This window comes from Cavia porcellus, unplaced genomic scaffold (assembly GCF_034190915.1).
Source record: "Cavia porcellus strain 051 isolate PalLab524CR breed Dunkin Hartley unplaced genomic scaffold, mCavPor4.1 scaffold_1, whole genome shotgun sequence".
Taxonomy (NCBI): Eukaryota; Metazoa; Chordata; class Mammalia; order Rodentia; family Caviidae; genus Cavia; species Cavia porcellus.
Genome location: NW_026947484.1, coordinates 178,844,790 through 178,868,980, shown reverse-complemented (window position 1 = coordinate 178,868,980; position 24,191 = coordinate 178,844,790). Strand labels below are relative to the sequence as shown.

Genomic DNA, 24,191 nt, shown 5'->3' with positions numbered 1-24,191 from the left:
TCTGGTCCAGCTCCTAAGGCTGACTCATGTGGAGGCGGCGGGTGCAGAGGCCAGGTCTCCACACCCCACAGCCAAGCCAAGGGCCCCTCCTGTGCATACCACCCAGCCAGGGTGGGTCACAGTGTCCAGCTCCTGAAGTGACACAGCACTCACCGAACGAAGCACTTGTCTGCAGAGTCAGGAGTCTAACTCCAAAAGGAAGGGATCTTTTGTCAAATTTTAATGGGCAATTTGCTTGTTTCAATGTCAATTTGTATAGCAGGGCATGCCTGTAATCCCAGCACTCGGGAGGCTGAGGCAGGAGGATTGTGGTGAGTTCAAGACCAGCCTGGGCTACAAAGTGAGCTCAAGGCCAGCCTAAACTGCATAATGAGACCCTGTCTCAAAAAGACCAAAAAATAGAAAAATAAAAAAGTCAATTTATAGGAACTGGTTCTGCTATGATCTTCGTTTCACAGATAAATCATGTCTACACGCATACGTGGATTCAAATCTTGACCACATTGCTTCTACGCACTGTGCCTTTCAGGTAGGCACTTCAGCTCTCAGAGCCTCAGTTTTCTCACTGCATCTGTACAATGGGACTGGTAATCAGCATTAGTGAGAGGCCAGAAAACACCACTGTTCCCTTATGGGGAAACCTACATGCTGCATAAACAGTTGCTGAAAGCTTGTGTATCCTGACAGTAAGTCATGGGACCTGAATTTTCCAGGACTATCCTGACTGCAAATCCTCTGTGCTAACTTTCCATATAAACCATTAAAATGTCTCAAAAATTCCACTCTCTCTGCATCCAAACACCTCCTGAACCTCCTCTTACACAAAGCAGCAGCAGTTTTTCTTTCTAAAGTTACAGATCTTGGTCTTTGGTGTAGAAAATGCAGAGAGAAAAATCCTCGGCAGTCAGCACTCCCTCACACCCTCAGTGGTGGCTGCTCCTCCACACCTATGTCAGCTCCAGCTAGCAGTGCTGGCACCACAATCAGAATGTCACGCACTGGGCAGGGGTGAGCTCTGCCCCACAACCTACCACCAGCGAGGTATAAACAAGGAGGTTAACGCTAGGAAAGCATTCAGAATTGTGCCAGAGTCAGGAAAGACCATACTCCTGTTGATAAGTGTAAGAAGCATCCTTGGCACAAGTTCCTCCTGCTTCTAAGGCCAGCCAGAGGCATCACTCCCAACTGGGGAAGATAAAAAAGAATTAGCACTTAGCCCTGCCCTGGGTAAAGCCTGGTACCAGACAGACACGCTAAGGGTATCCCAAGTGCCAGAGGGGACCCTGCACCACTGACATCAAGAGTCTGGGCTGGAGTGGGTCTGCTGTCCCAGCTACGTGGGACGCTAAGGCAGCAGCAGACTCTTGAGCCAGACTGGACAACACAGCAAGACCCTGTCTAAAATAAATAAATAAGAGGCTGGGCTTGAGAAGAGTCAACATGCCTACCATATGCAAGGTCTCTTCACGCCTCTGTTCCAGTCATGGTATGTACCCCAAATGCCCTCTCTATCTCCAAGATATATTACAAATGTCAACTACTCCTTAGGGTATTTCTTGATGCCCTCAGGATGCACAGTTGCTTCATTTAGTACTGTTAGCATTTGGCTTAAATACCCTTTAAAGCAGCAATTAGACGGAAGACATGTTTTGGAGACACTCATACACACAGTCTTCCTAACTCTGCCACGAATCCTTCCAAGGCAGGGTCTTCTCTGCAGCCCTAGAGCCTAACACATAGTATAAACTCAACAGCTGTCTGAACTTACTGTTAATCAGCACACACAGCTGGCCTTGGAATAACTAGTTAACGTGGGAGGAAGAAGGAAGCTTCAGGTACAAACACTGAGCAGAAGCTCTAGAAATGCAAGATCTCTGGGTCTTAGAAGTCGCAGCCAGATGAGATTTCAGCTAGGGGCCTAGCAAGCACCTTACTGAAGTCTCCTTCTCAGGTGCAGAAAAGGAGACACCTGTCAGGCTGAAGTTTGATGTTGTCTGGGCCCAGAAAAGAACATTATGATGTGAGCTGGCCCCAAGCCATCTGGGTTAGAGTTGTAAAGGAGAGCGTAAGGCTGGTGAGTGGCCCTGCCTCATGGTCCAGCCAGGACAGAGCACATGCTGAGTGTGGTGCCTTTGGCATTCCAGTCCCTGCGAAAGACCCTAGGAGAGATGAGGTTTCAGCTTTGCTTTCCAGGAACTCATTGTACGATGGCAGGACAGTGAGTCTGGGGAATTACAGTCAAGAGGAAGTCTCTTGTGTAAAGAAGGAGAGGACTACAAATTGCTGGTCTCTTCTCAACCTGCCGCAGTGCCTATGAGTGGAGGTGGGGGGGTCCGTATCTTCTTGTCTCCCATCTTCAAAGCTGGAGCCCTTTCCCCTGAGTCTATCCATTCTGGAAAACAGAATCCCTTGTGTGCCTGCACCTACAGCTCAGGTCACAATTAGTGGTCTTGTTCCTGGACACACTACCTTTGCTGGCTCATCTGCAAAGGGATGGGAGGAGGGGGCAACAACATTGTAATTAAAGTCCCAGTTCACATCCAACAGTCAAGGAGTTGGTTGCAATCCTCACTCCAATTACCAATTACCCAACTTCTTTTCGGGATAAGATTTTTTCCATGCCCTTCTCTCTGTAACCAGGCCCCTAAAACACAGATCAGAATGTTCAAAGCTGCGGAAGAATCTTTGGTATGGTTCAGACACAATGAGGACTGACACCAGAGGAAGACACACTGTGGGGTCTTGAATTTGCCTCAAGGTCACCTGGGTCCTGCCTCTTGCCTCATGCTATCTCTGAGGGCCCACCCAATGGCTGCTCTCTTCTCCCCAGGAGAAAGACAGTTCATCTAGTTACCCTGGACACACTGGAGCCCAGCAACCTGCTCTGCATTCCCACCCAGCACTGCACCTGCATGCAGAAGCAGCTCAATAAATGCTTGTCCAATGGCAGGCCTCAGCTACTCCCAAATGCCTTCAGGAACTTGACCTTTTCCGTGCCCCAGCTAATGTCTAATTTGTATGTGAGCCCTTTTTAGGAGAAGGCAAATCACCAGAGACAGTGTGGGATCGATACAAAGTATTAGGCATGGTTTATCCTACTCTAATTTTCTGCAAATTGGTATTCCATTAACTGTATGTGAGATTTATGGGAGCTCGCTATAAACTAGAATATTTAACTAGAACAGCCTACTCTCTGTCAGATAATAGCTTACTGTTGTTAATTTTCAACTAGTCAATCTCAGAAAGGTTTCCAGCTGCCAATATTCACCACATCTTGATTCAATCATCAGGAACGTCATCTATGGCAAGGTCTCTATACATCAAAGTGTCATTGATGGAGAAGAAAAAGACCTATCCTAGAAACTAGGCTACACCCTGCCATGCCACCTACTATGTAATCAGTTACTCAGAGCCTCAATTTCCTCATCTGTAAAATGGCAGTAATGCCACCTCAGAAGGGAAGTTGTAAAAATTAGAGACAATACATGTACTTTCCACAGCTCTGTCAGGGAAGGCAAAAGTTAAATATTATTATAAAAGTACAAGAAAAACTTCTCAAACAACTCAGGCTAATGACAGAGAGCAGAAATTATCCAAATTGGTGATTCTAAAGGAGAAGAAACACGGCAGGAGGCTGACGATGTGGGGGGCATTTCTGGTAAGCACTACGGGGGGGACAGAGACTGCTACTATACTCTAATAAACAGAGATCATAATAAAGAGACCAGGGGTTCCTACAACACACAGCACAAAGAATACTCAAATCTAAATGTCAACAGTGCGAGATTGAGAAACTCTGATCTAAATAATCATTTAAAGTTGGGCCTGGAAAGAACAGAAAACTTCCTAGCCAAGCTTTACTTTCTCGAATCATCTGCTTTAAACATTTGCAAGATGGGTCATCTTGCAAAACAGCTCTTGTGTAAGTGAAGCCAAACTGCCAACTTCTGGAGTTTTCTGAATGCATAAAACTGCCTCTAAAGAAGGTGCTCTCTGATTACAATTCGGCTGAATTGTTTTTCCAAAGCCTCTGCCTTCAGAAGTTCTCCTGGGCACAAAGACAGGCCTTGAAGAAGCTTTCCTAATTCTAATTTCCTGGTGAAATGGGAGCCACGAGGGTCTCTAAATGAATTAAATTCACATCACGCCAACTGCTTGCTTGCTTGCTTTGTGCTGGGCACAGAGCCAAACACCTCCGCATAATTTATCCCACTTAATCCACCAACAAGCTAGTGAGGTGGGCATTATTACCGGCTGTTTGCAGGGGAGGAAGTGGAGGCTCAGCGAGGTTAAAAGACTCGCGCAAGGTCACCAGCTGGCCAAAGGGGAGCCCAACTTGAACAAGGATCTCGTTTCCTAGCCACAGGCTCTTTCCACCACCTCGGAAAACCCAGGTGTCAAGTTGTCTCAACTTCCCATGAATTTTTAAGGCGACCGCAACTTCTCCATAAGTTTTAAGTGGTCAGAAAACGGGAATTTCCGGGGAGTTGGGCGCTCTCCCATACACACCCCCACTGCAGCTGTCTCACCGCAGTTACCTGATAAATCATTCCTTATCACCCGCGGAATGGGGAGGATTTATTGGCGCTGGAGTTCTTGCCAGGCCCAGGAAATGCCATCTTTGAAAGCAGAGAGGCGGATTCACCCTAAGAACCGAGGTCCGGCCATCGCGGTCAGCTCGCCCCCGCAGGTTGGGCGCCCCTAAACTCCTGCAGCGCGGGTCGCGGACGCGCAGGGCTCCAGGGCGCGCGCCAGGGCTCGGTCGCAGCGCACGCCCACGCCCGCCGCCGCTGCCGCCGCGTCCCGGACACCAGCCGGCCGAGCCCCACCCGGTCCAGCCAGACCTGCCCGGCCCTGCCCAGCCCTCCGCCCCTCCGCCCCGGCCCGCCAGGTGAGCGCGGCGGGCGCCCCCTCCCCGCCCCGACGTGGCGCCGGGGACCCAGGGCGCCGCGCCCGCCAGCCCGCCCGCGCGTCCGCCGAGCGCCCGGGGCCGTGGGGGCGGGGTGTCGCAGGGCGACCCGGCCTCAGCCGCCCGAGCCCTGTCCCCGCCCGCTGGGGTCGCGCCGGCCCGTACCTGCCGCATCCGGGGGCGCGGGGCGCCCAGGTAGGTCGCGCGTGCGGGCGGCACGGAAGCTCGCTCGCGGCGCGACCTGGCCGCCGTCTGAGCATGCCCAGTGCCGCCTGCGGGCGGCTCCCGCCGGCCGGGCTGGCCACGACGGGCCCGTGCGCCGGGCGGGGGGCGGGCGCCTGGCTGGCCTGCAGGGCGCCCCCCGCCCCGCCCCAGCACGGCCCGCGCGCTCCGACGCGTCTCCCGGGGCTACCGGGGCTCTCCTGTGGCGCGGGCTGGCTTGAGTTCCCAGGCTCGTGCATGCACGCAGGGGATTCACTCCGTAAACATTTATCAGGCACCTACTGTGTGCCAGGCCCTCAGTCGTTTCATGCCTAGGAATGGCATGCATTTGGGTTCAACAAATTTTTCCAATGAGAGCGAGCCTTGCATGGCAGTTCTGTGGCAGAGCTGGGGTCCCCAGACTCCCTGTCCAGTGCTGTCCAGTTGCTCTAGTAAACATCCCTTTGAAACTCAAGCCCCCCCTTCCCCCACACACACACCTGACCTGACCTGTGTTTCTGCTGGCCTCTTCTGCTCTGTCTCACCTGGCATCCTGCAAGGAGCACCGTTCTGTCCATCAGAGACTCAGAACTGATCAGCCTCAGGACCCTTGCACATGTTTTCCCTCAGTGTAAGACGTCTCTGCCTAGCATTTCTCATGGCTGTCGCCTCACCATGGAATAAATGTCCCCCACTGGAGAGGCCTTCATTTTTCTAAGTCAGCCCTCTGCCCCTCATCATTCCCCAAGTTGCACTTTCATGATCACTGTTCATCCATTCAACATCTATTGAGCACCTAGACCGGACCTTCACACGCGGTTAACAAAAACCCTGGCCCTTGGTGGAATCTGGGGAGGTGAGACAGGCAACAGATAAACAGCAAGTTGGCAAAGATGTTATGTTGCATATTGGAAGGTGCAAAGTTCTGTAGAGGGGAAAAAGCGCCAGGGGAAAGGCTTGGTGGAGGTACTGCAGTTTTCATTGAGGTGGTCAGGTCAGATCGGGTTGCTTGAGCCGATCAGATGGCCAGGTCGGGTGACACTGAGAGGTGACATTTCAGCCACGAATATAAACGGGGAACAATCTTAGAGAAGGGGACACCCGGTGGAAAGACCATAAGCCTCAAGACAGCGTATGGGTTGCCGGGAGGGCAGAGTGGCGGATGAGTCGGGAATCTGGTTTTTCCTCGGATTGGCTTACTTCTTAAGGTGTGTCCATCTCCAGAATGCCGGCTCCCGAGCTGCCGCTACGCCCGTCCCCTCTCCTGTCCCAGCCCCTACAACAGAGCCCGGCACACGGCAGGGGTTAGGAACTATTCGATGAAACGGATACAAGAACAAAAGGATGGAGGGATGGCTGGAGCCTCCGGTCCGACCTGTGCGTCCGAGGTCCGGAGGGCCATCTGTCCCAGGGCCACTCGGAGACCCTTCCAGCGCCTGGCAGCCGACAAGAGTAGGAGCGTCGAGGCTGGGGAATTCCGATCGGCCTGGAGTCCAGGGGGCTCCCGGCGCGAGCCCCGCCCTGACCCGGCCTGGTCACCAGCAAAACCTGGAGCCGCAGCGCCATCCAGTACCGTTCGGACGGGCGGGGAGCGCACTGGGCATGCTCGGAGCCGGGCGGGGCCGAGGCCGGAAGGAGGAGCCCCTTGGAGGGGCAGGCCAGTTGCCCCGCCCACCCCCAGCAAAGCCCCACCTGTCTCTCCCGGCTCCTCCTTCCGCCACTTCTCTGAAAGGCTCGGGAACAAATTTTCCAGAGCGCGATGGGAAAGTTGCAGTTCAGAGTCTGCATACTGCATACTCCGATCCTTTGCCAGCTGCTGTGTGATGTGGGACAATCGCCATATCCTCTCTGCTTCAAACGATAGGAACACCCACTCTGACCTGGGCGCCTCAGGCAGGGGGCACTGACTGAGATAACAGCATGAAATTGTTTGGTTCACTTTAAAGGTCCATTTATTTTATTTTTATTTTTATTTTGGGGGCTATGGCTCAGCGGCACAGCACGTGCCTGGCAAGCACAGGGTTCTCACTTTGATTCCCAGTACAAAAAAAGAATTATTAATCTAGAAGAAAAGTTCACTGAGCGCACTCACTGTGTAGCCCAAGTTGACTTCAAATTGTATTTTTTAATGCTGGGCCTCATACAGGTTAAGCATGCAGCCTTACCATTGAACTACACTCACAGGCCCCAGATTCATTTCTTGAGTGCCTGTCTCAATCATCCATCCTCATATCAGTTTGCCAACAGCTGAGGTCAAGAAACAGGTTAACAAACGTGAATTCTTGAAGTTGAACCAGTCTGCTGTCAACTAGACTGAAGACACTTTCTTTCCCCACCGTCAACAATCAGTTTAAGCAGTGCACTTAAATTTGTTAGAAATAACCATACACCTCAGGAAAAAGACCTAACTATGTTTTAAATCATGCTTTCAAATTGCCATAACAGAAACAGGATCAAAATGACACAATATTTCCCAAATTGGAAATTAAATACCCAACAACAGAGAACTAGTTAATAAGTTGCAGTAATAAAGGGTTGAAATAATAACTATTTTACACTAAATTAAAAAGAGCATGCTCTAACAGGAAGTCCAATGAAATAGTGATAAGTGGAAATGCTGGAAACACAAATAAATCATGTAAAAGTGGTGATGACATGTTCCCCAAGATTAGAAGGAAAAAGAAACATAGGAAAATGTAGATAATAGTCTGAGATGTTTGGTAGCGGAATTGTTTTTTATTTTATCTATGTGAACTTTAAAGTTTATGAATGTCATAATGTAATCGCAATAATAAGCATAAAGATCAAATTAAATTTTTTTGTTTTGCATAAGTCTGATAACTCCTAAGATCAAGTTCAGATGTGGTCAGTGTTTCACACACATTCTTGCTTTAATCTTTAGAATCCTTACAGTGAGCATTTTTTAGCTTGGATTTACAAAAGAGAAGACAACTCCAACCCTGTTCACAGCTTTAACAGGGTCAGCAAGCCTATCTGACCTCTGGGCGGGGGTGTTAGGTTGTGATCTGCTGTGTCTTCATGTGGCTATTTTCCCTGGATGGACAACAGGAGTCCTGTATTATTTCGTTTGTGTTTGTTTTTGCCTTATTTTCTCTATCCATTGATGTATTTGTAGGTTACAGATTAGTTTTCTGGTCTCCCCTTACTGTTTTATTCCGAGGGCCAGAATGTTAAAGTCTGTCCTTTAATCCATTGCACCTGGAGTGTACCATGCTATTATCAGCAATGACAGTTCATCTTATATCCCAGCCTCCCAAATATTGTGCAAATGGGCCTTTTGGATAAACATATACTCTTCTTAGTCTATGGGTAAACCAAGCCAGATCTAGAGGAAATTAGACCCAGCTGGGGACAGGTGGTGGCAAGTTCCAGATACTGAGTCTGGTCTGGAGAGGACGCATGTGGAGGAGGGTCACAACCTCATGGAACCACTCACTGTACAGACTCCTTGAGATTCTGCTGGGATGAGAAGATGTTGAGCTAATGTTCCTGATGCTGGATCCCATCCGTGGCTCTGCAGGGCTCCAGCAGTAGCTATAAACATCAGTTACCTCTATCTGTTAATAGTGCTAGTAGACTTTACTCCTCCCAGAAATGATGAAATGACAACAAATCAGAGGAGCATATTACTGGAGAGGAAGATATGCCACACACTAATTATATGTCACTAGTAATGAACCAGATTCACACAAGAGGAGTGACAGATGAGTAAGAAGTACAGTCAGCAGCAGCAGACTCAGAAACAGCCATTTGGGCAGAGGATCTGGTGCAAGGCACTGCATACAAGTGATTGGTGAAGGTGTAGGAAAAGTTTCCTGAAAGAAGCACTGAGGATTGTCTTTCACGTCAACACTCAGGAGGTCTGGGCACCAGTTGAATTGCTCCACTGATTGACAGGGCAGCAGTCCCAGGTGACATGCTAATGCTCATGAATTATTTGTGCTGTTAATGCAAGCTCAGGAAGGGCCCAAGAATCCGGAAATACATGGGCAAGTGGTGCTGCTGTAATAACATTAAAAGAATGAAGAGTAAAATTATATGCATAGTATGAACTGTTCTGGGTGAATTTACTCGTTTGAATCATATACAACTGCCATAAAAAGTGATTGAACATGAGCAGCTGCCTGTATTTCAACACAATAGGTGCACAGAGAAAAGACAAGAACTGCATCCAAGTGGTATTGGTGGTTATGATGAGGTATTGCATTTATAGGCAGAGAAGCAAGCTCCTGAAGGTATATTTTATGTATCTGGTTGATTTCAATTTTGGGGTATTTATTTCTTTGTATGTCTGTAGAGTTTAAATTTTATTTTGCAATAAGCAAAATGCAATTCTTTTTATTAGGAAAAATTAAGGATATTTAAAAATTGGCAAGCAGAAGAGAATTATGTAAAGAGAACAAAAAAAAAAAGAAAGATTACTCTGGAATTGTACAAAAATTGAGAAGCTCCTCTTAGGGAGGGTGAAGCAGGTTATGACTGTCAATGAGGAGTCCCTCATAATGGAAGATGGCAACATGACATGATGTCTGTTCCTGACCCAGGTGACAGACAGAGAGACAGACAGACAGACAGACAGACAGACAGAATATGGTCAGCGATCAGAGTCAGGAAAATGCTAGAGAAGTACTAATCAAACCTAGGACCTCTCACTCTCTGGGCCTATGCTCCTGAACTCCACTTTGAGGAAAACAGACATTTATATATATTTATTTTATGGTGCTTAGGATTGGACCAAGGGTCTCTTGTATACTAGGCAAGTACTCTACCACTGAGCCACACTGCCACCAGAAAAATATATTTAAGCATAACATTTTATTCATTGCAAAATGTCTTTCCACTGCAAGTTATCTCTGAAAAGAGTTTTGTTTTATAAAACTGATTAGCACATTTAGTATAAGGGCAGTTATAAGGTGATTGTTGTACACTGGGCATTAAAAAAGAGTTCATTTTTTCATCAAATATTTATTAGGTACCTACTGTGTGGAAGCCACCTTGCTATGTGAAGAGAATAAACAAAAATCCCTGCTCTCGTGGGCATGCATTCCAATGGAGTGAAGCACATGAACCAGAAGCAACAGCTATAATAAAGAGATGAATTATAAAGATGGCAAGAACCAGCCAGATGTGGTGGTGCAGGCCTCTAATGCCAGCACTCTGGAAGACTAAAGCAGGATTGTGAGTTCAAGCCTACCCTGGACAATTTGGGACTTAGTGAGACCCTGTTTCAAAATAAAAATAAGCAGGGCTAGGGTAAGTACGTAGGTCCCAAGGCCCTGAGTTAGATCTGCACTCCTGAAAAAAAAAGGTTTGAGTGACAGAGTGACGGGGGTAGAGGAGCTACAATTTTACATAGGCTTGAGAAACTTAAGCACTTAAGCAAAGACCTTGAGGAGCGGAAGGAGTTATTCTCAGACATCTGCAGGAAATAGACTTGGGGAAAAGAGCCAGTCCCAAAAATCCTTGAGGGAGCAAATGTAAAGGAAGGAGGCAGATGGGACTGAGGAGAAGGCTGTAGGAGGCAAGTTGTTATGGCTTGTCTCTAGATGTTCCCTGTGTTCCCCAATGCCTCATGCAGTCACAGGTGATGCTTCTCAGAGGTGGCTGGATATAGGGAGTGTGATGCTGGGGTCGAGATGCAGTGCTAGTCGTTGAGCGCTACCCGCACTTAGAGTAGCCTGGATAAGATGTAAGAGTCAGAAAAAGGCTCGTCATTTGTTGCTTGTTGCATACAGCTTTCCATTTTTGCTGTCTTCTGCTTGCCATGAACTGGTTCTCCTCTGCAGTGCCATCCTGTCTTAGAGCCAACCAGCTTTGAACTGAAACCTCTACAAACAGTGCACCAAAGAAATTGTTCCTCCTTTAACTTTGGGTGTTGTTGGGTACTTCTGTCATAGCAACACAAAAAGTAACCAAGATACAAGTCAAAGAGGTGTGGGAACCTGAGAGCCTCTCCCCACCAGCGCCAGGAAGGTCTCAGTCTTCCAGCCTAGACCAGAAGCCAGGCCAACCGAGTGGCTGCCAACAGTGACAGACATGCTTCTAACAGATCAAGAGGTAGATGCTATCCGTTTCACTGGTCTCCTGATGCCATCTTGGTGATAAACACAGGTTCAAATAAGGAAACCAAAACCAAACATTATAAGGGGATCAGTTGGACAATGTGCATATTTTTAATGCTATCATAAAAGTTGAAAGATAACATTAAACAGTTGTCTTAGAGGATTCTCAGACCTTTATGGACTCTTGTGTGAGCTCTCAGCAATGCAAGGAGTTGAGAAACGCTCTCTGGCTGGACATGGTGGCACCTGCCATAATGCCACTTATTTAGGAAGATGAAGCAGGAGAAACAAATTAGAGGCCAGCCTAAGCAAATTAATGAGAACTTGTCTGTAAATAAAAAGGAATGGAAATGTAGGGAAATGTAGCTCATTGTTCTCTGGGTTCAACTGTAAGTGGAGAGAGAGAGTGAGAGAGAGTCTTCTGGTACACAAGAACCAACAAAAGACCAGACTATAATAGACTGGCAGATCATCCTGTAGGTTTGCTGTGAAACAAAAATGTCGGCCCAGAGACACTGGAGTCCTGTTCTGAGAGCCCAAATCATTCAGGACACTTTTGTCAATAGAAAGCTGTGGCTTTAGAAGCAAAAAAAGACCATGGGAAAGTAGAGGCGGAAACTGACTGATACTGTATAATGCCCAAATAGTGGTCATGATTTTGAAAAACCTGCAATGAAAACATTCAGAAATCCCTACTAGAGGAGGCCCAGGAGTCAGAAATAATGCTGAAGGAAGTGTTTTTCAAAGTGGGACCTAGGAACCATCTACATACCTCAAAATCACTATGGCAAGGGAATCTTTCAAAGGCAGACTGAGGGCCTCAGTGCCAGCCTTCTTCATTTTACTGTAAGAATGTTATGTACGCCAACAGTTTCTTTTTTGTTTGTTTATTTTATTAAGGTGCAGGAGACTGAGCCTAGGGCCTTGAGCGTGCTAATGCTAAGCACAAATTTCACCACTGAGTTATACCACGAGTCCCCACACTGAAGGTTTATGGTGTTTGTCCTATAGCTCAGATATAGGCACGCCAGAGACATACCCTGAGTAATTAACTCATAGGATGGGGGAACTTTACTAAAGAGTAATGGTCTTACAGGTATCATTGATGTTTGGATGAACTGCTCTGAGGACCCAGGATCTGAGCATCAGCATCTGAAAGGGGATGCACATGTAAAGGAATAGAGGTGTGGGAAGAGAAGATGGGGAGAGGCATCCTCTATACTATGGACTCCCAGGTGTCAGGGTCTCTCCCTTCGACCTTGTGTCTCTGATGTCATCCATCTTGTTCTCCTGGGACCAAGAGTAAGCTAATCATGTGACAGAAGAGGAGGGAGTCATGAGGGTGGTAGCTGTGATGTTTGCTAAGAGGAACAGACCTGGATACACACAAAACTGGGGCTGGAAAGGGTCATACTGCTCAAGAAGGAACTGGTCAAGTGTAGGGGGTGGGGGATGAAGTCTGCTTTATGCTCTAAACCTTTTGTATCTTCTGAGTTTTCTATCATCTGATCTGTAACCTACGTAAAACTAAACAAGTACTCTTTAGAAAAAAATAAGGGAAGTATGCCTAATATGTCTTCAAAGTTATTTTGTTTTCTGTTTCAGATCCTTTAAATTTTTCTGCCCCAGTATAAACCCAGGTTACTTGACAAATCAAGGCCCTCACTTGACCAGGGCACAACAGTTTATATGCTTTCCTAGAAATAAATAGCCACAGTTCAAAAACTCTTGTTCCTGCTGGAAATTCACATGGCTAAAGTACGGAACAAAAAAGAGAGCTTTTGGAGGAGGATAAAAGAGACAGAGATAGAGGGAAACAAAAGTTTCAGTGACCTCAGGATCAGAAATGATGCTCCCTGACAGAGTTGATAACAAAACAGTCACAGAAGCCAGATGGAAAACTCCTGCTGCCCGACAGGAAGTCACATCGTGGAGAGACAGTCATCTGAGAGCGTGGGCTTGCTTGGCTCACCATTTCATCCCTGGGGGTCTGAAAACTTGATCTGGACCCAGGAGAAAACTGTGCTCCCAACTCCTGTGACATTTCAAGAACGAGGGTGCTATTGGATCTGCCCAGCGCTCTGGTGACCTTCTAGTGTTTCTGGGATGACACATCACAGGATTTCCTCAACTGCACCCCAGTGTCCTGCTGGGATGTCTTTTTCATTTTTTCCATGGTACACACAGTCACCACATCACAGTCCAAACAGATCGTTCAGTGGTGCCTCTGTAAACATGAGTCACATGTGAAGTTAAAGGGCTCCATAATCAGCCAGGGATAGCAGTTTCTGAGGCACAGTGACTTCACATAAGGGGTTCAAATTGAAGAAGACTGTGGATTTGGATTTCCTGCCAAGGTGCTAGGACCAATACAAATACTGCTCATCTTCCTCCCTCCTGGGACATAGCACTCCAGCTGTCAGAGCAACATGTACTGCTTTCCTCCATATCGTCATCTTTGTCTTAGTCTGTCTTTTGTTGCTATAGCAAAATACCTGAGGCTGGCTATTTATAAAGAAAAGAAGTTTGTCATGGTACATTGTTCTGGAGGCTGAGAACTCCAAGATTGGGCAGCCATATCTGGTTATCTAGAAAGGGTTTCATGCTGCTTCAGAACATGGAAGAAAAGAGAAAGGGAAATGATCACATGAACAGACAGAACATGAGGGGCTGCTTCACTCTTGAACAATCTGCTCTCAAAACAAGTAATTTAGTCCTTAGAGAATTAACCCAGTCCTGTGAGAAAGGCATTAATCCCTCCTAAGTATCTAAACAATCTGGATCTTCATGTTAAATGATGATGAGAGGCAGTGGGGCCTTTAGGAGGTATAAAGACATGGAGAATCAGATTTCAACATGGGTCAGGCATGGTGGCCCAGGTCTGTCTGTAATCTCAGCTACTCCAGCTGGAGGCTGAGACAGGAAGATCACCAGCTGAGGCCAGCCTGAGTGATTGAACAAGACCTTGTCTTAAAATATAAATGAATAAATAGACCAAGGAGTCAGTGTGAAGGCCCTGGCTTCAATAACCATTACTGAAAAAAAAAGATGAAAATTCAATGTCATTTTTGTAGGGTACAAGTCATATTCAACCATAGCAACTTTCTTGGGGTTTTCTCACTTTGATCCCTAAGGCCACCATCTGTCCAGCCTTGGTCATCCTAGACTGCAAAAGCTTTCCTGCTTCCCTTTGAAGAATGAAAGCTAAGACTGAAAGTATAGCTCAGAGGCACAGCCCATGCCTGGCAAGTGTGAGGTCATGAGTTTGATTCCTGGCAATGGAAAAAAAATGAAAGCCACTCATATCCACCACCCCAAAAGACTCAGCCCACCATCGCTGCCTGTTGAAATCCTATACGTCATTTAAGGTCCATCTCAGAAGCTACTTCTTCCCAGCTCATCTCAGGTAGTTATGAGCTCTTTAACACCTGCATTATGGGGTATTAGGTCTATGCTTTGCTTGCATTAGTTATCAATATGATTTCATCTTTTGGAAGATTTTTAGAAAATCCTCTGAAGGATCTTCCCAATGCCACGATGGACTGTGACTATGATTTCTAAGCAGTGAATGTAAATGACTACACACCCCTTCTGAATTATTTACCTTTCTGCAGTGAGCAAGAAGAGCTATGTTGCATTTAAAGATATTTTGTCAAAAACTTTCCATAATTTTTCCTATTAGTTTGATAATCATTAGGTAGATAGAAAAGAGAGATGTAGAAAAATGTGTCCAGCAGTGTTCCAAATAAAATATAATTAATTAATCTGTGATTAGATATCACTATGAATTCTTAATTCCTTGTCTGTGTGGAATAATTGAAGGATTTGGGATGTGCTCCTGCTTCTCTACACCTGTGAGTCACCTAGTTGTGCTGTTGGAAGGTCTATAGGTGAAGGGTGTACTCCTCTACATTGCTAAGGCTGAGTGAGCTAATTTTAAGCCAGCTCCAGGGCTCATGATCTCCAAATTCAGGCAGAAGCAGCAGGAATAATAAGGTCAGTTAAAATCCCTCATAGAAATTACCAGAGAACAAAGAACAGAAGATGATTTTGGTGCCTGTGGTTTCAGTTTCATTGCAATCTATGATCACATACAGTGTCAGCCACAGAAGCAACCCCAACTTTGTCAGCCCCGTGACAATACTTTATGCTCCTGCTCTGGGACAAATGCACTGAAGGCAGCCATGATATCTCTCTCAACCTTACACAATCTGCAGGCACCAACTCTCTCAGCACAGGCAGCAGGAGGGAGCCCTCCTTCTGCATTTAGATTCCACTTGATTTCCACTTTAACACCTTACATACAATTGAACAAGCCTGACACCCCAACTGTGAGCTCTCACATCCTTCCTTCTTATCCTGAGAGCTGAGATAGAATCTGTTACTTGCTCAGAGTGGGATGAATGAATGAATTGGTTGAGATAGGATTATCTTGTTTTTATTTATTTTTGGCTGCTGAGGATCAAACCCAAGGCCTTGCACATGCTAAGCCTGGACTCTATTACTGAGCTGTACCCTCTGTCTCTCGATTGACTTGTGGAGACGCTCAAGTCAAGCTAAGTCCCTTTATTTGCCAGGGCTCCATTATATTTGATTCAGTGATATGAAAAAAATGTACATTGTACCAGTGCATATTTCTTTTTTTTTTTTAGTACATATTTCAAATGCCAATTCACATGAGGGACAGTTTCTCAACAGCGTTATCTAGATTTTTCTCAAGTTCCCTGGATTGAGGTCAGTTTTGTAGTTAGTGTTGGGTTCCTGACCAAACACAGCTTGTGCCAGTTATGAAAAAAGAAACAGCCAGTTTTTCATGGTTTGGATGAAGACATGACCGTGGGAACATGTACAGTTCTTTCTTCAGTTCTGGTAAAGTCAATGAAAAGCTAGTTCACATAGCAGCCCGGAAATGGGGGCAGCTGAGGACTATCAAACAGGAGGAAGCGGAGCAAGAGGAAATAGGCCCATTCTGCACGTGTGTGTTCAATAAGGCCGGCCGTGGCACCTAGAGCAGGGGAAAATACTGGGCCCCTCAGGAGGGAGAAGCGCTCTTTAGCTATTTATTAGGAAATACTGAAACATTCTTGAAAACTTCAGTTTATAAGAAAAAAAGAATGGACTTAATCTATTCAAAGAGAAACAAATGCACATCAAGTCTTATGAACAGAAATTAGAGCATTGGCTCTAATGCACATCAAGTCTTATGAACAGAAACAAATGCACATCAAGTCTTATGAACAGAAATTAGAGCATTGGCTATCATTCCCAAAGAGTCTGAAACAAGTGGCTGAATGGACATAAAATAGTACTTTTCACTGACTTTTTATTGCTACACTGGAAGTCAAACCCAGGTCCTCATACATGCTAGGCAAGCACTATACCACTGAGCTACACTCCAGCCCTCTCACTGCTATGTAACTCATTTTTTACAAATAGGCCATCATGACATGGGAAAATGCTAGTAATAAGATTTAGGTGAAGACTGTAAAACATAAATCTGTCTTCCCAGCATAACTTTGTAAAGAAAAGCACACTTATGTACCCACAAATGTAAAAGAAAACATGTTAACAGGTTGAGAGCAATTATTTCTAAATAATGATATGACCAATGATTATGTCTTTCTTTGTATTTTTCACATACATAAACTACCACAAACTACCACATACATGGTTGCGCTTGAGAAATCAGAAGCAGTTTGGAAAAATTTATGTAAGCAATAGCAAACACAAAACCTTATGCCCCCAGAAGCAAACATATAAAAACATAAGAGTATACCCTCATATCAGGGTGACAGTGACCTGGCCATTAAAATTTCATGACTGTCCTGTGGGAGGTTCTACCATGATGCCTCAGATGCACATGGTGTCCTTTTCCTTCCTCACACCAGCTTCACTTGCCACATGGAGTCTCATAATCCCCATGAGTAAGTAGGATTGCCCACAACACAGGTGTGGGCATCAGCACAGGATGCCCAAGCACCAAGCAAGATCAGGTGGATTTGTTTCATGCAGGAATTTAGGTTGGATTACAAAGGAAAAGAAGAAAGAAGATACATAGAAAGCCCCAAATTCAAGAGACAGCTAGAGTGATGTGACAGAATGCAGGACCTCCCAAGAAGTGGTTGATCTGGTGGCCACACTCCTGTGGATTCCCCGCCACACTGAGCTTGAGCCAGTCTACATGACTTGATTTTGTCAACGTGCAGAATGTGCTACTGATACATGACAGGCGTCTGCACATTGGGGTTGGCCTTTGGGGAACCCTGAGATGTTAAGAAACTTGGGATTGAGGTACTGGGTACAGCTAATGAGTAGAGTGCCTGTTTTACATCTTGAGGCCTTGGCTTAACCCCTTTCTCCCCCAAAATGGCCTAGGCTTAACAACTACATGCAAAGAGACCCAACCATGCGAGGTTTGTCTCATCTGAATCCAGCAGAGATTATAGAACTATCCAGCCATCATGCTGAATCATGAAGAAAAAAAAATCATCCTTTTAGAAGTGGTTTGTTACATGCAAAAAATAATTAAGGTACTCATAAGCTGTTTTGGGATCTTTTGAGGTTCTTGCCTTTCATACCACTTCCCGCAATAGCCCAGCATTCAAAGAGCTGAGCCAAAGTGCAAAGTGTCTTTGGGGAGGGACATAATTGATCTTGTTCACTGGAACCTCCCCGTGCCTAGAATGGTGACTGTCACATAGCTAGAAATTTAACAGTATTTTAAAATAAATGAACAAGCATATCTGAGAGTCTGTTTAAAATACAGATTCCAGGGTTTATTTCTAGATTCTGACTCAGGCAATCATATTGTTATTAAACCTTCTGAGTGTTGCAGAGGCAGGTGACCTGCAGACCAGATTTAACCAATTTTCCAGCTGACTGTGCATCAGAATTACCTGGAAAGTCTATTAACAATGTTATTTCCTGATCTTCACCTCTGCCCTACTGAATCTGAAACTCCCTACAGGTGAGGCTCACAGTCTGTATTGTTAAGAAGGCCCTCGGTGAACCTGGACCACTGGTCCACAGATGGGGTTTTTGGAAGTCATTAGACCAAACAGCAGAAGTCTGAGACTTACGTGGCTGCAAATACAGTTTTTTCATGATGCCTAAGAACAGAGAATGCACTAAGAATACTTAAGCATTGTTCACTAAGCTTTCAGGCTTTTTGAAGAAGGGCTTTTATAGCAGAATTTGTTAATGATTCCTTGAAGTGTCTCATTGGTCACACAGATGTGGTAACAGCTGTCTCTTGAATGCCATGAGGACTGAATGAAATAAGGTGTGTGACTACAATTGAAACTGGAAACATCACAAGCACAAGATTTTGAAACCTTTAATCATAAGTGTGTCAGGCAGGGAACTAAAATACTTTGTCTGTGTTTAGGAAATCAATTAGGATTTACCATGAGATCTTTTGTTCCTCTTAAGGATATCCAGGCCTCTGAAATCTCTGGACAGAATTTTGCAGGGAAGGGATACCCTGGACATAGCTCCTGATCCACATGATCTGCTTGGGTCAGCCCTTCCAAAACACCAGTGCAATGTACTGTTTTACTTCTTCATTAGTTCTGGCTCAATCCAGGCTCTGTCTGGGATTTCTTTAATTTTATCCATCCCCAACCATGTGAACCTATTCTGAAATTTTGATGTGTATTGCTATCTCCCATCTTGTCAAATGGGATGGATTAGATCCTGTTTTGAACCCCCAAGGAATATTTTTCCCAGGCTTCAGCAAGACTTGGTTACTCTTACCTAAGGTTTTCAACCTCTACACCTCTTTCCTTACCTGAGCACAAGCTCCTTGAGGGTAAGGGCTGTTCTTTGCTCATCTCCCTGTCTCCACCCTGAGCATGATGCCAGACTCGGAGGAGGGAATCCCATATTGTGGACTGATGTATGGAAGTCAGGGCTGTTTCTGGAGGTTTAGACTTTTGGACATAAAGGAGCTCACTCTTGGACATGGTCATGTATTTCTCTCTGATTCTGATTTCCTACTGTTGGTCTTTGCTGAGATTTTGAAAACTTTCGTCTCCTCCTTGCAGAGACTCTTGAACACCAAACAACTCACAAATTGCCTGTTTGATCTTTAGCTGGTGGGACATGCTGAAGATCTAGCCGAGTTTGCCTAAATGGGCATTATATGTAAATGTAACATTTTATGTGGTGACTAGATTAAGACATCAAAGAGAAAACTCTTCCAAAGGCCAGTTCTGAATTTTTGGTGCCCACTAGCACCTTCCAACTGATGCACCACAAACACCCCACACTAGCATACTGACTCCATCCCACAAGTCTACCTGACTCATTGACTGTCCACCCAGCTGCCTGGACTCCAAGCCCCATGCCCAGAGACTTCTCTTTTGCCATCTAAGAAAAAGACATGTTTTCTCCATGAAACTCATACAATATTTCTCACATGTTCTTGAGCACTACCTTTTGCTTCTGGACTTTCTTATTTTTCATTAGGCTTTTTGAAAATAGTCTCCTAATTCTTCTAGTTCCTCACTCCTCTTCCAAATATTAGGAACATATCCATGTTCCGAAGCACAAGTTTGACCAAATTATGCCTCTGCTTGACAACATACAATGGCTTCTCATGGCCTCCTAAGTCTGCATTATTCTTGGTGGCAAAACCCCAGTTCTTCACTCCCACTGCTCCTGCAGCTCACCTCCCTGCTCAGAGGAATGGCTTGGCTCTGGCCAGGGTGTCCCAGGCAGCTGTCCAGCCTCTGACTCTATCAACATCCTGAGACATTGCAAGGAGAGAGTCCTGGAACTCACAATCGTCCCATAAAATGCAATCACCATCATAATGGTCAGAATAATGTTGTAACTTAGACAAATAGGGTGCCCTCTTCGGAAAGTGAGAATGTGAGGAAGAGGCTTGTCTGAGTCACTGTGTTATCACTAGGACAAAATACATGACATGAAACTTAAAGGAGGAGAGGTTTATTTCAGCTCAGAAATACAGCCTATTGTCAGCCAGCACCCAGAGGGACACAGCAGAGGAAAGGTGCTCACTTCATGGGGGCCAGGAACAAGAGACAGAGGCGCAAAGAAAGGAGATATATGATACAGCCTTCTGGGTCACTCCCCCAGTGACTCACCTCTTCCAGCCAGAACCCAGTTTATATGGCCCCCATGATTCAATCACCTTCTAAAAGCCCTAGTATGAGCACATGAGGCTTGTGGGGGCACATTCTTGATCTAAGCCATAATAGGGCAGAAAGAGGAACTCATTTGTTCAACAAATATTCATTAGCACTGACTGTATGCCATGTACTGTTTTAGGTTCCTGGGGGTACAATCAAGATCATCATATCATGGAGCTTATATATGAAAAGAGGAAAGTCATTGATACCTGCTTCTTAGATGACCAGGTAACTGGAGCTCTGTCTTGAGAAATGAGGAGTGTGATGTCTGTATATCTGTGCTCTTTGTGGTGTGACTTTGCGGTATCTTCTATGAGAAGGAGATGGGATTTCCACCTTCTTGGCTTTGGGCATGGCTCTGACTTACTTCAGGATGTTAGCAGTTGCAATGCAATTAGGGTGTTGAAATGTGCACTTCTGCTACCAAAGACTGCCCCTAGTAGACTGCAGGTCTCACGAGGGAAAAGATTTGAAGGAGAACTAAACTGTGAACAAATGGATGCTTTACAACACTGAGCTTTCAGGGGTTGTTCCTTATGCAGCATTGTTGGGGTGAAGGTAGCAGATATGAGGGGATTAATTTTATCTTTGTGAGATTGATGTGACATCTCTGCATTAGAGGTGCTAGTTCAGAAGGACTGGGCTACTGCCAGGAGGGATTCTCATAATGTCTCACTTTAAAGGTATAGAAGAAATAGAAAGCCTTTCTTCCATAGAAGAGATACCTTAATATAGCCACTTACATCAGCACCTAAATATGAAGGTGCTTTGTCCCTGTAGCATAAAAGGGCTTAACGGGAACAATGTCTCCCTACCTGGTCCCGGAGGGGTGAGTTTGTTCTTGTTACACAGGCACAGAACCTGGTGGGGTGATGGGTGTGCCCTACCCATTGTGAAACCAGATGGGAAAGCATCAAAATTAGCAAGTTTAATGAAGCCATCTGCCCTACATCCTCTCCTGGAAGATTTGTTTCTTTACAAAACATTTTATTAATTTGACTGATCTGTTCTCACTCCTGGTGACTGGAAGGCATTGGGACATAAAATCAGACATGTCTAATCTGTTCTCACAGGAATCACAGAAAAATAGAAGGGCCAAATACACTATCACAAGGTGTTAAGGTAAAAATCTCGAGATCATGATGTTGAGTGAAATAAGCTGGATTCAGAAAGGCAAATATCACATATTCTCTCTAATATGCAGAATATCAAAAAAAGACAGAAGAGACTTGTTAGACAAGAAGCAGGGAATAAAGGGGACTGAATAGTGGTGTTAGTTGGATAATGGGAGGATGCAGATGATTGCAGTACCCCATATACACTGAATCCCTAAGATAGTGCACGAGGTGATAGGAGGATGATTACAGTGTGTTATGGGCATGTGCAAATCTGTCATAATGAAACCCATAATCTGTGTAACTAATATGCACTAATGAGAAGTATGGGGAAGGGGAAAAATGCTGACCCCACCCCCCCCAATCTATCAGAGAAGAGTTTGCAAGACACTGAGGGAGCTCAGATCCATTCTGTCTGGAGTGTGAGAGACTTTAAGGATCAATGACACTTGTGCTCGGCAAGGAGGAGATACCAGATCCTTCTGAAAAGAAAGTGAGCCAGTGCCTGAACTTCAGATGCAGAATGAGACTGCCAGGATGTTGGGGAGGGAGGGGAAGCTCAGATGTGAGGAGCATTGTGTTGGCTCCAGGAGTCTGTTGGCCTCCAGGGGAGTGGTGAGGATTTCCGGCAGAGGAAGACCCTGTTTGATTTTGCATATTTAGAGGACTGTTTGGTAACAATGACATGGGGAAAGACAAAGAAGGTTGGGGGCTGTAGGGATCAAGGGGGACAATGAAGACCACTTGACAAATCAGACCAGTGATGATGGCAGAATCAGGAGTGAGGATCTTTGTTTGGAGATTCTAGGTGGGGAACCAACATGATCAGGCTCCATTACTTGGCAGTGATTCTCTAGGTCTGCGTTATGAAATAACCAAGCTCAGAATTCCCATAATTCTGTACTTCCCAGAGATCCTTGGTCAGCCCTCTCTCCTGCACCATTCAAAAAGCCTCTTCAAAATGGATCTTAACAAATCATGTGAGTTAGCAGCATCTGAGGGAAGTTCCTGGAAATACAGATTCCGTAGGTAGCCATTTTGATTTAGCAAGTCTGGGTCAGAGCCTAGAACTCTGATTCTGAAACTAGTGCCTGAAGTGATTCTGTCAAGGCAATGTAGACCGTATTTTGGGAAAAACTTACTTGTGCAGGATACCCCTTGTACAGCCGTCCAGGAGTGTTCACTACTCACTTCTATTCACCCCACTCTGTGCCTAGGGAAGCTGCCTTCATGACCTGTATTCCCTTGGCTTCTTTGGCCTCTCCAGCTTCAACCAGTTTCAGCTACTGAGAGGCACAACAGGAGGAGGTGGGAAGCCAGGGGATTGTAGTATCCAGGCCCTTCGCTCCCCATCAGGCTGTAGTTTGCTAGGACTGCATCCATGATTCCTAGCAAAGGCCTCTATCTCATGGCCACAATTTGGTCCAAGTTCAGGTTCTTTCCCAGTTCTCTTTTTTGCCCTGTGGGCCTAGGAGAGCTAACAGCTTTCTATGGCTGCTGGGCGCTAGGCCTTCCCTATCTTTATTTCCTTTAACCTGTTCAGACCTCTCTAGGGAACATTACACTCTCCCCAAAGGCTTTTTCCAAGCATGGACCCTGCTTCCTGCCAAGGGCAGAGAAACAAAGACTTTGACTGAAAAGAGCTCAGTGCAGTGCAGCTCAATGTGATTCAGCAAACATTCACTGGGCGAGGTCCTCTGTGCCAGGAACTAGGCACAGAAAAAACACAGACACGAAACCCACCTCTAGGAGTGCATGGCTTCATGGGAGAGTGCGTGTCCAGAGCACAGAGAGAAGGCGGGGTGCACTTGGGCCGCTATTGGGGGTGCTGAGGTACCACTGACTCTGCCAGGGCTGGCAGACAGCAGAGGCTTCCTAGAGAAGGTGACAGCGTTTGCATGGGCAGAGAGAGGAGTGAGAACAGGCCAGGCAGAGACAGCTTTGTGAAGACGAGAATGGCAGCAAGGTGCTGCCCTAGAGGGGCACAGAGGCAGAGGCCCTCAAGCTGCCCTGGTTGGAGGCACAGGCTGCTGCCAAATCTTGAGTCTGCAGCTTCTTCCCTGGGACAAGCACTGGGCAGGGCGCTCCCACTTCCAGGGGACCTGCATGGGCTCGGTGACTCCTCTTTCCCAATTGCCATAATCTGGATTTCTTTCCTTCTGAAGTGGTGCTAACATGACCAGCCTAGCAAGGCTCCTCTGCCTTCTGCGATGTCTGGGAGAAATGAGGGGGACTCGGAGTCACAGGCCCCCGGGGCCACAGCATGAAGAAGAAGGAGAAGCCCTGACTGGTATGTGCCAGAGACATCTTACGTGGGATTCTAGGCTCAGCAGTTTCTCTCCACTGACTTTACGGGAGGATAAACTTGGCAAAATTCTATTCATCCTCCAAAAGCCAATGAGGTTTTACATCCTCCAGTAAACTTCCAGGAAGGCGCCTAAGTGGCATTCTTTTGCTTGTATTTTCAGTTTCTGGTCACTTGTGGCCACAGCCTATGGAGCCTGCTCATCTACTAGATCCTCAAGCATGGAGTCCTGACTCACTGGTCTGGTTTTTTCCAGAACCAGACTCTGGGCCTAAGGCATAGTAAGGCAGCTCAAAACATTTGTTGAACTGAATTAGGGGGAATTCTTGCTGCCGTAGGAGGAATAGGAATAATGGTGGTATTATCATTCCTGTTTTAAAATTTTCTTTAAAAAGATTTTTATTAAAACATGTTTGCCATCTG

General features: G+C 45.9%; 1 protein-coding gene and 1 long non-coding RNA gene across 5 annotated transcripts in view; one reads left to right on the top strand and one right to left on the bottom strand.

The window, feature by feature from the left end:
• Ptpn3 (protein tyrosine phosphatase non-receptor type 3) overlaps window positions 1–6,702 on the bottom strand; it is a 115,329-nt gene extending 108,627 nt beyond the window's left edge. The window contains exons 1-2 of one of the 4 annotated variants that reach the window (XM_013145869.3): window positions 6,486–6,702; window positions 6,311–6,386 (exon numbers count right to left, since the gene is read on the bottom strand). The gene's annotated coding sequence lies outside the window, so the exon portion shown is untranslated. Of the gene's footprint in view, window positions 1–4,538; window positions 4,678–5,074; window positions 5,227–6,310; window positions 6,387–6,485 lie in introns of those variants that run through there. The other 3 variants (XM_003463779.5, XM_063261044.1, XM_013145871.3) reach the window with 3 other exon arrangements.
• Window positions 4,776–24,134, top strand: LOC134478744 (uncharacterized). Its single transcript, XR_010051589.1, has 3 exons — window positions 4,776–4,891; window positions 20,488–20,576; window positions 23,629–24,134. It is a non-coding gene; the product is annotated as an uncharacterized LOC134478744 (long non-coding RNA).
• The last annotated feature ends 57 nt before the right edge of the window (window positions 24,135–24,191 follow it).